Source organism: Pipistrellus hanaki, assembly GCF_964339955.1.
Source record: "Pipistrellus hanaki genome assembly, chromosome: 19".
In the NCBI taxonomy this organism is placed as follows: Eukaryota; Metazoa; Chordata; class Mammalia; order Chiroptera; family Vespertilionidae; genus Pipistrellus; species Pipistrellus hanaki.
The window spans coordinates 14675061-14689058 of NC_140521.1; positions in this window are offsets into that span (position 1 = coordinate 14675061).

The following is a 13998-nucleotide window of genomic DNA, read 5'->3' on the forward strand; positions in this document are numbered from 1 at the left end:
CCATGAAGTACTTTTGCATTCATTGTATACTGCTCTTTAATACTTGCAACAACTGTGAGGTAGAAATTATCATCTCCTATTTATACCTGAGGACATTGGAGATCAGAGAGATCAATAACTTACCTGTGAGCACACAGCAAGTAAGTGACAAGGCTCAATTTTTGGATGCCTGGTCACTGCTCCTTTCCAATAATTCTGCTTATACATGGACTCATGCCCAATGTGGGCCCATGCCCAACGTGGGCTCAGACCCAACGTGGACCCTGATGCAGAAGGAAAAGGAAGGTCCCTGGGGAGAAGTCTTTCTTCTCCAGACAGCAGCAGTATTTGGGTACATATTTCTGCAAAACATTAGCCCCAGATTATGATGCCCAAGTTTCCTAATCCCAAGAAGAAACTAACCCAATAGGTGTGATCCAGAGCAAGACCCCTGGCTGGGAAACCAGGGGCTTTTCTACTGGGTCATTGGACTTGCCTGACCCTGCTGTCTCAGTTGTGAAATTAGGGGGTTTGGTGACATGATCTTCAAAGCCCCCTTCAACTCTAAGTTAGAATGAATACCGGGTCTTTCACCTTTAAGGTCACAGCCTCTGTTGACTCTATAAGGACTCTCAGAAAAGGATGAAGCATCAAAAGGGTTGGAAATCTTGAATCCCTGGTTAAAAATCAGCTGCTCGGGGAGAGGAGCCTCAACTGCCAATTTGTGATCTGTGAGGGAGACAAATTAGGGGGCATCAGGCCCCAGCATGGACAAGTGTCCCTAGTGTAAACTGTAGTGGTCTAGGTTGACCACTCACGACAAGCCCATACTGATGAACCAACCCAGTCTTCCCTTGCTCAGTAGTTGGAACAGGCCTGGAGTTGCCTGGGTTAGATGCTAAATAATTCATGGCACTCTTCCTGCTATTGTTGCCTTGAACAGCTCTTGACTCTGCCCTTTGCTGCTGCTCCCCAGAGCTCCCGTGAATTATCATTTGGGGAGGAGGACATGTGAGAATGCCAGACCCAGGGGAATGGAGACAAGCATAGTCATGGTTTCTATGGCACCCCCGAGACCCCAAACTGCTGAGTCTCCCACATCTCTTATCGTAACATTTAGAGCTGCCTTGTAGTTCACCCGAGGACATGTTCCAGGGAAATCATAGAATATTTATTAGCATTATTACATTTTCTCCAGCACCTTTCATCCCAGAGGATCCCAAAAGGCTTCGCTAACATAATATCCAGGGAAATTTCAGCCATTTCTAAAATCGAACTATTGCTCTATCCTTTTTTTTTTTTTTCTCAACCCACTCCCTCTATTTGTCTTCCCTCCATCCATTGCTACTGAACTTTTAACATTCTTCATTGCTGAATAGATAGTACTCAAATGTCTTGACATGGTTGCCATAGCAAATTACTACAAGTGTGTGGCTTATATCAATACATATTTATTCTCTTAACATTTTGCAGGTCAGAAATTCAAAATTTCTTCCATTGAGCTGCCATTAAGGTGTAGGCAGGACTATATTCCCTCTGCAGGCTCCAGAGGACAGTCTGCTTGCCTCTCCCACTCCTAGGCCTGTGTTCCTGCATTCTTTGGCTCATGGCTCCTTCCAGCATTTTCAAGGCCCTCAGCGTAGCATCTTTGATTCTCTCTCTATTCCATCTACTCTCAAACCTGCCACATCTGCTTAAAAGGACACGTGATTTCATTTAGAATCTATTGGATAATACAAGAGGAATCTCATCACATCTGCAATATCACATTTGCCATATAAATAACATTCAGGTTCCAGAGATTAGAATTTGGATACCTTTGGAAACCATGATTTAGCCTGACCACACTTGGCAATGAAAGCTCTTTCCACATGACTAAAGTCAACATTTAATTTCCCACCGCTCTTGGCCACAGACCATATGCCTTAGCCAAACTCGGCTGCTTAGTCCTCTCTAAAAGTCTTGTTTCTTACTGCTTCTGTGTCTTTATTTGGACCAGAAATTCTTCCTTTCTTCCTTGATGCCCTGCCCTCTGCAATGTGTGCCGTTCTTGCAGTCTAGCTTACCTGTGCTTGTGTTCAGTGCTTATTGGATTCCCACTGAGTTGCATGCTTTCCACAAAGAAGACTCTGACCATCAGAGGGCCCACTGCCTGCCTTCCACATGGAGAGCCTTTGATAAATGCCGAATACATTATTTCGTGGGGATAATAGGACAGAGGAGGCTTCCAGGTTGACTCTTCAAGCTATGTTTTTGTCATTCAACGAATATTCATTGTTCATTTAGAAATACTTATTAAGTTTTCCTCTGATCCCAGCCCAAGTCATAGTGATGAACATGCTACCTTAGTCATGAAGGAACTTAAGACCAAGAGAGGATTTTGAACATCCAACAAGAAAGTATGACTCCTGCCAACCATAAGAGAAGAGCACTCAGCAGTGGTCTATCTGACTTCATGATGAGAATCGATGAAAATTAATTCAGCAATTAGAGATTCTACTAAAAGGACAATCAAACATCCTAGCTTAGCTTAGCCTGCTCTAAACATGCTAAGAACACTTCCATTAGCCTACAGTTGAGCAGTTATCTTGAGTTCCATTTCAAGATGACTTGCTTTTCTCTTCTTTTCACCAGAAACAAGAGACCGAGATGGGCATTTCGTAAAATAATGGATGTGAAAATGCAAAATACAATATCCCAAACCTGCTGACAACACAGTACACTTTAGAGCAGCAATTTTCAACTGGTGTGCTGCAAGAATTTTAAAAACATACCATACCTGACTTTTTAGTCGGAGGCATTGACCTCTTTTCCATTACATTGTAAAATAAAAAAGCCAACACAACAATAGCCATCCAGTATGAATGCCCTGTCTTGAACTATATAACATAAAGGTCATATAATAGAGTTGCATCTTTCTGGTCACATCACATAATAAGGTTGAGTCTGATGGTTTAATTCTTGGCACCAGAAATCTTTATATATAAGTATAGGCACCTGATTTTTATAACACTCACTTTGGAGCAAAAAAAGCAGGCAATTACTATTATTTCTTTTTGTAATTCAATCAAAATTATACTTTTATTGTCAGATCATCAAAAATATATTTTTGTGTGTGTTGCAGAATTAGTTTATATGTGCTATGATATGAAAAAAGTTGAGAATCACTGCTATAGTATATCAGTTGTTTACTCTCATGATTATATAGCTGACTGGGAGCATCATGAGAGAGTATTATATAGCATTTTGTTATCCTGGGAAAATATCAAAATTTGAATGTGCTTTGCTTTTGCACCATCATAAATATGATAAATCATAAGTTGAACCACTGTAAGTCAAGGACCTTCTGTACATCTAAATAATCAACAGCCTGAAAAACAGCTTTCTACATTTGTTCTTCTTTATAAGATTATCTAGGTTATTTTAGGATTTTTGTATTTTCATACATTTTACAATTAACTTGTTCATTTTTATAAAATGTCTGACTGGAATTTTTACTGATATTGCATTGATTCTATAGAAAATTTGGGGAAAATTGACACTAACAATACTGAGTCTTCTAATCCATGAACATTGTATATCTATTTATTTATATATTTTTAAAATCTCTCTCAACAATATTTTGTAGTTTTCAATATAGCCTCTGACACATAGTTTAATTTTATTTCTAAATATTGTCTCATGGTGTTATTGTAAATGGTATTTTAGAATTCCACTATCCACTATCCAAAGTTTGCATACTATTTGTATAGTGACTTTGAATCCTATGACATTACTTTAGTCACTTCTAAACTTCTGATATTTTTTTAGTGGATTTTTTAGAATTTTCTCCATTAATTCTCATATTGACTACGAATAAATAGAATTTCTTAATTTTCAATCTTGATGGTTTTTAAAATTTACATGCTTTGTCTTACTGGCTAGAACCTCTAGTACAAAGTTGAATAAAATAAGTAAAAGAAAATACATTCTATTCTTTAGTTTGGATAATAAATAGGAATCTGTCTAAGCTCACTGATCCTTTTTTCTGAAATCTCTAATCTGCTCTTACATACATTCAGTACATTTCATTTCAGATATTGTCATTTTATTGTTAAATTTTTTGTTGAGTAATTTTTATTCCTCCTTAGTTATATTTATATTATCTTTTAAAATATGGATAATAGCTATTTTAGCCGAAACCGGTTTGGTTCAGTGGTAGAGCGTCTGTCTGCGGACTGAAAGGTCCCGGGTTCGATTCCGGTCAAGGGCATGTACGTTGGCTGCGGGCACAACAAGGAGGCGGCTGGTCGATGTTTCTCTTTCATCGACGTTTCTGGCTCTCTATCTCTCTCCCTTCCTCTCTGTAAAAAATCAATAAAATATATTTTAAAAAAATAAAATAAAATATGGATAATAGCTATTTTAAAAAGTTCTTGACTACTGATTCTAACATTTGGGTCATCTTAGAATTTGTTTCTATTGACTATGTGTGCATGTGTGTGTGTTTTTTTTTTAGTTTTTTTTTTTTTACTATAGATCACTTTTTTTTCTGTATTTTTACATATTAGTAATTTCTTATTGTATTTTGGACCATGCAGATGGTATGACATAAGAAATAATTGTCCTTTTTAAAAATATGCATTTTTATTGAATTTAGAGAGGAAGTGAGAGGGAGAGAGTGATAGAAACATCAATGATGAGAGAGTCATTAATTGGCTGCCTCCTGCATACCCCCTACTGGGGATCAAGCCTGCAACCTGGGCATGTGTTCTGACCAGAAGTCAAACCCATGACCTCTTGCTTCATAGATTGATTTTCAACCACTGAGCCAAGTTGGCCTGCTGTGACAATTGCCATTCCAATTGTCCTTTTTAAAGAAAGCTGCATTTTTTTTTTCTAGAAAGCATTTATGTTATTGATGTGTGTGTGTGTGTGTGTGTGTGTGTGTGTGTGTGTTTACCCTATTTTCCTCTTGTATTGTTTTAATGTAAACATATTTATTTGTTACTGTCTATTTCCCCCACTATAAAGTCCATTTGTTAATTTTATTGTCTATTTTCCCACTATAAGGTCCATTAGAACAGAATCTTTCTAGACTTTATATATTACTCTCCTTTAAGAGTCTAAAGAGAAAATAGTATGTTTTCAGTAAGCATTTTTTCTTTTTGCATGTGTATCTATTGCTTCCCTGAGGATATGCAGAGTGTTACCTCTAACATTTGACTGCCTGTGAAAGGCCCTCAATTAGTAGTGATTGAATGATTTGACGAGTGAATGAAACCTCTGAACATTTGAGTTAATGCCAATAAATACTAAATTGAAAGAGTGTTTGAATACTCAGCATTGAGAAAAAGAGGCAAGAGGCAGAGCTTGGAAGCGAAGGAGGCAGGCTTGATTTTCTGTGCATTTCCTCCTGGCTATGGCCAGCAGCTATAAGAATCTTTTTCGGTGGTTTCTGTAGAAACACCGATTCCAGGCAGAGTCTTGTCAAACCATGGAGGTCAGGCGCTGGAGGTTGGGATTCCGCAGCCCTTTCCTGGCTCCGTTATGCTGTCTGTGCAGAGTGACCTTGGAGAATCACAGCCTTTTTGTGCTGCTCTGTCCCTATGGAGATGAGCATGCAGAAGAGAAGAGCTTTCTTCCCCCTTCCCACATAAGTGTTTGTTTTTAGCCTCATGAATTTGCCAGAGTGCTTAGATACCAAGGTGACAGACGTCAGGGAAAATGTGACAGCAAAATAACTTGTTAGGAAGACATATAGAAATAGAGTGCATTCCTAACGGGGTATAGAGCAGGGGGTCTGGAATAATCTAGTGAAAAGTTTGAAGGTCTTTTTATGACTTCAGTAGATGGATGGGTAGGTTAGTGCTGATTCAGACAGGATCTTGGCCGAACTTAAGGACATGAGGCAGTTCTAATGAGCATTGATCTGAGTCACCCCACAGGGGTCTTAGGGATGGCATGAATGGCAGAAGCTGACACCAGAGAGAATTAGACTTGAATGTGCCACCCACCTTCCCCTAACACACTTGGCCTGCTGTGACAATTGCCATTCCAATACCGAGAAGCTGCCTCAGAGGGCATCACGTATCCGAAGGTCCCACAAATCACACAGTCTGCTCCTCCAGCTCAGGCATTCTGCAGTTCCATTTCCGTTATAGAATAAATAGTACTGCCGTGGGCCAGCAGAGATGGATAGTCTTTTACTATTTGTGTTTTGGCTTCTTTGTTGCTTGTGTGTAGGTTGGAAGGGGATGTGGGAGTTTCTGGTAGAGATAGTAATGAGGATGCGGAAGGGCTTAGGGAAGAGACCCTGGAGAGAGTGAAACTTGTTTTTATTTTGCTAATATCTTCATTTACAGTCACATCAAGAAAGAGGTATTGAGAGCAACCTGGGTTGCCATAACAACTAATAAACTGTAATTAGTCAAAGAAGAGGGGATAGAGTCAAGAGTACAAAAAAAAAAAAAAAAAAAAAAAAAAGTCAAAACAAAAAGACCAAAAAAACACCCCAAATAGAAAAGACAAACAACATAAAATAGAGAGAATGAAAAGAGTAACTTCTCAATGTACATTGATATAATATAAATGTGTGCTTTATAAAACATTAGTAGGGTATATAAGATAAATATTGAAGGGGAGATGAAGAAAATGACTACAATTAGTGTAAGATTATATTTTTAAAAAATTGAAATTCTCAAAGGGAGGTATTTGATTTGAGATAAACTAGAGAAATCTCTCTCTCCCTCTCACACACACGTGCACACACACACACACACACACACACACACGTACACATGCACATGCACACACTCCAGGAGAGAAGTATCTTGGAACCATCATGCAAAACCAATGATTTATAAGATTTGAGCCACGATTTCATACCTTCCCCTTCACCTCATAGCCCACACGCCTGTGCCACACTCACTGCCCCCTGACTGCCTAGAGAACTGTGCCAGCAAGAAGTGACCGAGGACTGATGCCTAGGAGATGGACAGGAGGTAGCGGGCATGCTGGGTAGCATTCGTCAAAGCCTGGGCTGTTCAATTTCAGGAGATAAGTGTGATTATTCATTCAACAAGTATTTTTTTCAGTCCAACATACCGACTATATGTTGGGCATAAAGTGCATGATGGGACACATCGTTTGTGATCACAGTGAAGTTGCAGTTTGTGTCTATAATGAAAAAATATATTTTATTGATTTTTACAGAGAGGGAGAGAGAAGGATAGAGAGTTAGAAACATTGATGAGAGAGAAACATTGACCAGCTAGCTGCCTCTTGCACACCCCCTACTGGGGATGAGCCTGCAACCAAGGTATATGCCCCCGACCGGAATCCAACCTTGGACCTTTCAGTCCACAGGCCGACTCTCTATCCACTGAGTCAAATCGGTCTCAGCAATTTGTGTCTATAATTGAGAATGAAATTTAAGGAGTTGGGTAGGGAAGGAACCTCATTGTCTCTAAATGCTATTTACAAGTTCCGCTGGGACTCAGAGAAGGAGCAACTCCCTGATGGCCGACCCAGAACAGGAGGAGGAGAGCAAGCTGAGGCTTAAGATCTAGGAAGGGGCCTAACAGGCCTGTTTTCACGTGGCAAAGGGACCCAGGTGTCTGAATCTCAGAAGATTAAGATTCCCAGTGTTTTTCACGTCTGCATCTCTCACCTTTGCCGAGTGACACAGAGATCCCTTTTGCTGCTGATTTCAGCCCACCTTCCCTCTTTCGAGCAGGGAGGATCATGGTTCCCTCCATGGGCTGGACAACCGTGCCTTCGAGAAGAATGAGCCTGATGAAGCATGGCTATGACTGCTTTCAGTTAGAAACATTAGCAAACTCCGCTACAAAAGGCCACCTCACGGAACAAAAAAAACTTGTGATGTGCAAAGTACAATGGAAATCTCCCGGCTGCAAACAGAAGTATCTGGCTGCCAAGACAGAGGGACCTTGCGGAAGATAGAGCATGAAAGGGATTCGGCACAAAACAAAAGTCAGAACACAATGGTATATATTTCAGGCACATGAAAGGATGTGTGGCAGCAATACTAAAGAGACATGAATTTCCTACAGAATGGGGGCAGAGGGGGAGCCGAAACCCAATCAGCCAATACAATTGTGACAGAGAAACAGATTTGGTCCTATAAAGCGAGAGAGGCAAAAGCTTATTTTTTATGAATTAATCTCTAGTCGGGTTTCAGAAGTTGTTCAGAAACAAGCGAGCGTATGAATAATACATACTGTACACAGGCCGAGAAACACAGAGCTATCTCCAGTTGAGATTTTGGAAATGAAGGCATTCGGAGAAATCTAATTGAGGAAGGGGACCAGAGAGAAGACATCTGAAGGGGGGTGGTGTGTGAGCACCAGCAGGGAACAGATGCCCCAGGGGGGAAAATGTTCATTTCTTATCTCCCCAATTAGGTTGCAAATTTTGGGATAGCTGGAGTAATCTTTTCATCTTTTACAGACTTGCATTTCCCAGGTTGCATACCACAATACTTTGCACATAATAGAGACTCAGAAATATTAATAGATGAATTGATTCAGTGTTGATGGAGCGATGCATTTGTCTGGTTGCTAAGCTGGTAATTATTGTAACATTGGTATAAAAACAGAAGAGACCTATATTCTTTTAAAAAATATATTTTATTAATTTTTTAACAGAGAGGAAGAGAGAGGGATAGAGAATTAGAAACATCAATGAGAGAGAATCATCGATCAGCTGCCTCTTGCACACCCCCCACTGGGTATGTGCCTGCAACCAAGGTACATGCCCCTGATCGGTATCGAACCTGGGACCCTTCAGTCCTCAGGCTGACACTCTATCCATTGAGCCAAACTGGTTTTGGTGAGACCTATATTCTTGGGACAAGCTTTAATACAGGTTAAAGCTTGTCCCAAGAATGGTGAGACCTATATTTTTGGGACAAGCTTTAATATAGTTGCTTAGATTGATATAGGTAAGTCCAGAATGGTGAGCTTCAGGTGATGTTTTATGTGGTGGTACATTGCATTGATTAGCCAGCCCCCCCAAAGTAGCATGCCTACTTTATCTAAAAGCTGCAACAGTGAGCTGAAGTGGGAGGTCTTTATCAGTGCCTCCACAGAACAATAGTCCCACAAGAAGCTCTGTGGAAAAAGAATTCCATGGTCAATTAAACCTAGGAAATGCTGCTTTCTATATTCCCCTCATTACCATTTAAAAGGCTCAGAGATCCTACAGTAAATTGCCCTGTTGAACCTTGCTTAATCCAAAGCTTTCCAAGCTAAGTTGATGGGGGAAGGTGTGGTTTTCCCTCTCTCTCCCTCTATTTCCCTCTTATTATTTTAAATACTCATTAGCTTCTTTCAGAACTAGTTTTCCATGGAGTGAACTTGGAGGAATCCTGGTGTGGGGGACTGCTAAGAAGCAGGGCATTTGCACAGTGTCTTCCATGCTCTATGAATGGGGTGAGGCTGGGAAGAGGGTCTAACACAAGGCCCATTTCCCCAGTTGCTTCTGCTGTAGTAGGAGACCTACCAGCAACCGTACTCATGCCCTTGTCTTTGACTAACAATAGGCCGTGCTCCTTGCCCAGCACATAGCAAACGAAATATCATCCAACAGCATCTTCCCACTCCTTCCACCTCCCCTCTAATTATATATTATGTCTCCTTGGCTTGGGTCATGGTCTCCACCCCTAACCCAAACAGCCTCAGACCCCAATCATGGCCACTGTGGTTTGTGAGTAAAGCTATGAGCATGCCTTTCTGCTGCACAGACCTACTCCTACCAACTACTGCCACCTAGCGGCTGCAGAACAACTGTCACTATTATTCACAAACTCCTCAGTTAGGCCCACACCACAGCTACTTGGAAGAGTAGCTTCCAGTATCTTTGTTATTCAGAGGATGCAAGGGGCTGCTCCTGAAGACTCTGGCTGCTGACATTCTCAGCAAACAGGTCACATTGACCCTGTCATACATCTGTGTTTATTCCACATCTCACAGGGAATGAGACCTACATTCCTGAGCTTCTACCAGCAACCTGGACTAACTTAGATGAATCCGCTCTCATTTTCCTCATGTGAAGAGCTTCTACCCAGTACCAGAGCCCCTGGGGTATCTAGAGGACCTCTGTGATGGTCCATTTTCAGCCAATAGTGTTATATGATCCCCATATGCACTTCCCCCTCTACTGGGCAGTGTGTACTCTTCATGGCTGCTCAGTGCTTTCTCCCGGATCAATGAAATAAGACTGAGGTATCCATGGAGATGACAGCTCCTGCTTCTCCCCTTGGAGGTGCATGGTGAAGAAGAGAGATTTGACATGTGCTATTAAACTTAGTTATTTGCATTTCTGGCCCAATCCTTTATTATCTTCCATCTCTGCACCCATATACACCTTCTATACACTTTCACTCACTCTGGTCCCATCGTAAGACCTGTAGCAATTTTGCCCTGGCTGGTGTGGCTCAGTTGGTTGGGTGTCATCCCATGCACTGAAAGGTCACTGGTTCGATTCCTGGTCCGGGCACTTGGTCAGGTTGCAGATTCATTCTCCTCTCAGGATGCATGTGAGTAGCAGCTGATTGAATAATGTTTCTCTCTCTTCCTCTCTCTCCCTTCCTCTGTCTTTAACAAATCAATAAAAATATACTTTTTAAAAGGACTAAAAAAAAAAAAACTATAGAGGTTTCCAGATTAGACAGTCCTGGATGCACCAGCTTTTCTACACCCTGGGTAGGTTAACCTGCTTGAGACTCCAGTTCTTCATCTGGAAAGAGAGGCTAATATATAATTTATCATATAGATGATCAGAATGCAGTAAAAAGATCCTCCTGTATGACAGGCACTTAACAATCACTAGTTTCCTCACTCTTCTCAATTTTCCTCCAGATCAATCTGTCCAATAGAATTTTCTGTGATGATTGACTTCTTTTAGATCTGTGCTGCCCAGCATGGAAGCTACTGGCTGCATGTAGCTAAGTTGCACTTGGAGTGTGGCCAGAGCAACTGAGAAACTGAAATTTTATTTCGTTTTATTAATTTAAACAGCCACCCAGGACTAGTGGCTACCATATTGGATGGCACAGCTCCAGTTCTTTGTAAGTGAACCAGTAGTTTTTAATGGGCCCAGACAGGGCAGCTGCCATGCCTTTCAGTGCCTCTGAGGCCTTAAGAGAATTCACAGACATTTTACTGCACATGCGCCTCAGGGAAGAAGGCTGGATCTTGGTATTTCAAATACATGGGAGCCGGAAGAAAATGTTATGTGCCGCAGAAATGTCAGAGGGCCATTAGACTATCCGACATTATTCCCTACAACGGTACCCACCTTTCCAACCATTGATCCAGAAATGAAACGACGATATTTGCCAAAAAGATTTGAGAGCCTTGCCAATGAGCAGGCTGCAGCACCTAACCTCATGTGAAGTCACTTCCCCCTCAGACCGAAGCCAAGTTTATAAAAGTCAAGGTCTTGGAAATGTGAAAACCATTGGCGACAGGGGGTTTGAGGACTGGGGTGGGGGAGAGTGTAAATTTGGTGAAAAATTAGAATAACATGCACTATTATTTTTGTAGTCCAATTTACATATCTAAAATGATTTTGCTAAAGAAGAAACATAAAATGTATTATGTATAACGTGATTTGCTTATAAAATTAACATTTAAGTAAAATTAGAGACGTGAAGAACTGGGAAAACAAAACGGAAAAAAATAGGAGAGAACAGATTTTTTACTGATTTATTTTCTTTACATATTTATTTAACACAGAGCATCTCAGAGGGAAGAGTTTCTTCCAGATATTCCCTCTCTCTTTCTTTCCTCACTCCATACCGCCCTTTGTCCTTTGTTCCTTCCTGCTTTCCCTCTTGGGCTCTCACATCTTCATCTCAAACACCTCATTTTCTTTTCTTTTTATAAAATATATTTTATTGATTTTTTTACAGAAAGGAAAGGAGAGGGATAGAAAGCTAGAAACGTCGATGAGAGACCAGCTGCCTCCTGCACACCCCCTACTGGGGATGTGTCTGCAACCAAGGTGCATGCCCTTGACCAGAATCGAATCTGGGACTTATCAGTCAGCAAGCTGACTCTCTATCCACTGAGCCAAACTAGTTTTGGCTCAAACACCCCCTTTTCAATGAAGCCACTTTCTTGTAAGCACCACAGTGGACAGCTGCGAGTTACCTTCTTCTCTAAACCACCTCCCCAGTTGCAATGATTTGGAGATTTCTCAAATGTCCCTCCTTTAGGGTTGGGCATCCCCAATTTTTTTTCCATTTCCCTTCCAGCCCCTTCTTATCCCATCAATTCCTTGTCCTGTTCCCCCTGCTCTCAAGCCAGGGACCCCAAAGGGAGCTGGAATTGGCCAGGGGTCTGTTTCTCTTTGGCTTCTGTGTAGACTCATGGATCTTGGCAGTTTGGTTCTTGGTGAATGAGAGGAAATAAGAACTCTAATCATAATGACTCCTACCTCCTAACTGTGTATCATGGGCCAAGGACTCTTCTCCTAAGCACATTGTATTCCTTATTCCAAATGCTAAAAGTACACAGCTGTGATTACCCTATTTCCGAGGTGGAGAATGTGTGGTTTAAGGAAGGTTAACTTACTTGCCTAAGGTCATGCAGAGTTAGCATCTGAGCTAGTCTGACCCTGAATTCAAACCCAGTTTGTGTGATTTCAATCTTTGGCCTAAGTACCCATACCCAGCAGTGCCCTAGCCTAGAACAATACAAAGCCTGTTTACAAAGAGCTTCATGGTTTAAAATTTTTCTACACCCACTAGCTAATATGAGATCCACTAAAACAACTTTGATAGGAGAGATGGGGAAACCAAAGTCCCCATTCTAGAGAAGTGTAAACAGGGTCAGAGGTTAAATGACCTCTCCAAGGTCACGCAGTAAATGGTACTGCTTGTGTTCAAATAACACTTTCCGACCAGAAGTGTATTTCTTGCTCCTTACAACAAGGGGAAATGCCTTTGGGAGTGATAGGCACACACACGTGAATCTTTGTGACCTGATGCCAGGGGATCAGAGTTGAGGGTGAGAGGGAAGCTGGCATCACCAAGGAGATTTCCACACGGTCCGCTCTGGTCTGCATACCGAGTTTCCAATAAGAACTGCAGGGCATCCGGCGAGAAGGCTTCTGGTCTACCTCGCTGCTTTTGTTTATTTGTTTCTCCTCTTAAAATTCTTTTTTTTTTTTTGTTTTATGAGGCTGCCATAAAAACACTCATTAGGCAGTGTTGATTTTCATTAATGTTGATTCTCCAAGAGCTTAATCAATCTTCTGTGACCAATGACCTCAGTCCCGAGGGAGAAGAAGGCTGGTTAACAAATTAGCTTTTACAGATTGCAGGTAAGGCATGCAGATGCGAGGCAGCCCGGGCTGCCAAAACAGGACGTGGATTAGTGGTTTCATATGCACAGAAACAACAGCATTCAACTGCCTCCGTGCTGTTAGCACATGCATCACGAGAGAGCAGCTGTCCTCCTTCCTCTCACACCTCTCCCCTCCCCACGCACCTTCTCTGCGCTCACTCTCACCCTCTGTGAAATCTGTGCTTTGAAGAACCTGCAGGCAAACAGCACATCTGTGGTTGGTGGGAGGGAGCGCGAGGCCCAGATGCACAGAGGAAAGCAGGGTGGGGGGTGGAAGGGAGCATAGTTTCTGGTGTTGACTTGGAGCCTAGCAACCTCCCAGGGCACTCTGATTGTTCACTGTTGATAGCAGCAACCTTCCCTCTCAGATGCTATTCCCCTCCACACACACACACACACACACACACACACACACACACACACCCAGCGGAACCTCCCCTGGTTCAGGGACTTCTTGCTGAGGGCTAACAGAGTCTGTGTTCTCTCCGGGTGGCTTTTCCAAAGGCAGAGTTTCCTGGACCAGTGGCCTCCTCACACTGGAAGCAACCCTGGGAGCCTGAACGGGAGGCATCAGGTCTGGGACAGAGACGGGGCTACAACAAGCTTTTCCTATTACCTTGTGGCTGTGTCTGGGGGCACAACCACCCCATGCACACCTGGAGTT